Raw genomic sequence first — 1,626 nt, 5'->3', positions numbered from 1 at the left:
TGAACATAGCGATCAGGTTGGTTTCACCAGGCTAATCATAACCACCATTGATAATGTAATCAGTGCTCTGTGTGTGTGACCAACCAGTATCTTTGATGAGGGGCCAGGAGCTGATCTATGCTGCTATTCTCATCAATGGGGCTCTGGCAAAGACCTCACCTCCAGCCTGCTCACCGATGGTCGTCGATGACAACAGAATTAGGTAGGTTTAGTCTGACCTGTTCAAACCTCAACGTGGTACCAGTTTGTTTGTCTGATATCACCTATCCATTACTGCCATTGGTAATGGAACAGTGACTGTGTGTGTTTTTACAGATGCGTCCAGCAATAGCAACACCCATGTGTCACTGATGAACTCTGCCTATTTTTACAGATGGAATACAGATGGTTTTGCCAGATGGTTTTGCGTCCTCAGTCACTTGATGGGTAGACCATAATAGGGTAGGTTTTATCTGACCTGTTCAAACCTCAACATAGTACCTGTTTGTGTGTCAGATAGGATAGGTCATAACTGCCTTTGGTAATAGAACAGTGACTGTGTGTGTATGCATTCACAGAAACATGTATAGAGCCAGCACATGGAGACAGACGGGCTTGATACCGATGTCTCTGAATGGAGAGAGACCTGGTACTCGGCCTTAAAATTTTACTAGACACAAATTTTACTTGTATTGTCTATTTGTATTATTGAATTGAATGTTATCAGTCAAAATGAGGAGGGAAAACCCTGTGTATTCTGCACCAGGATCAGGGAACTCCTGTTGTATATGAGGGGGACAGCTGCAGACAAGGTTCTGACAGATGGGTGTGTCTTGGTGGTGGCAAGGACATACCCAAGAAACACCCACATCAAACCACACCCCCAACCCAACTCACGTTTTGCTTCTGTCATGGTCACCAGCATTTCTTGAGGAGCAAGCCAAAAAAATGAGGCCAAATCAGTGGTTGATGTTCCCCGTCAAAGTTACACGCCACCTACTGCAAAACTACACGGCACCTACTGCAAAACTACACGGCACCTACTGCAAAACTACACGGCACCTACTGCAAAACTACACGGCACCTACTGCAAAACTACACGGCACCTACTGCAAAACTACACGGCACCTACTGCAAAACTAAGACAACAGACTGACTGGCAGGCAAAGAGGGTTCCCTCTTAAAATGAAGTGAATTGTTTCCCCTCAAAGATGAGTTCACACTGATGGAGATACCCAGATGGTGTGATGTGAAATGCCTTGTTGAAGCAGAGCAGGCCCTTCACTGATGCACCCTGGGTAATGAAAGCAAGCGGATGAAATAATGGAGAAAGCGGCATGATGACATGTATGAGTCTGGTCTCTCAACCTTCTGCAGGTCAATGTCTCTCTGAGGCTGTACTTCTTCACGGACACCCATCACCATGGCCACTGTCACCAAGGTGATCCTCATTGTTTTAGAGGAAGACAAGTACCCTGTTCTGGAACCACAATGAAGTCATAGTCATAGATTAAGGGACGTTTGTGCTTTTTTTAAAACAATTATTCAATTCACTGTTTTTCTACCAACCAAGGAGTCATACACTGGGCAACATTGTCAGTCAGAAGAGCAACATGTCCTTTTACAATACAACAATTAACAATCCAA

The sequence above is a fragment of the Oncorhynchus nerka genome, linkage group LG22 (genome assembly GCF_034236695.1).
Source record: "Oncorhynchus nerka isolate Pitt River linkage group LG22, Oner_Uvic_2.0, whole genome shotgun sequence".
Lineage (NCBI taxonomy): Eukaryota > Metazoa > Chordata > Actinopteri > Salmoniformes > Salmonidae > Oncorhynchus > Oncorhynchus nerka.
The sequence above is the reverse complement of the archived record's forward strand: the minus strand, read 5'-3'. Positions refer to the sequence as shown.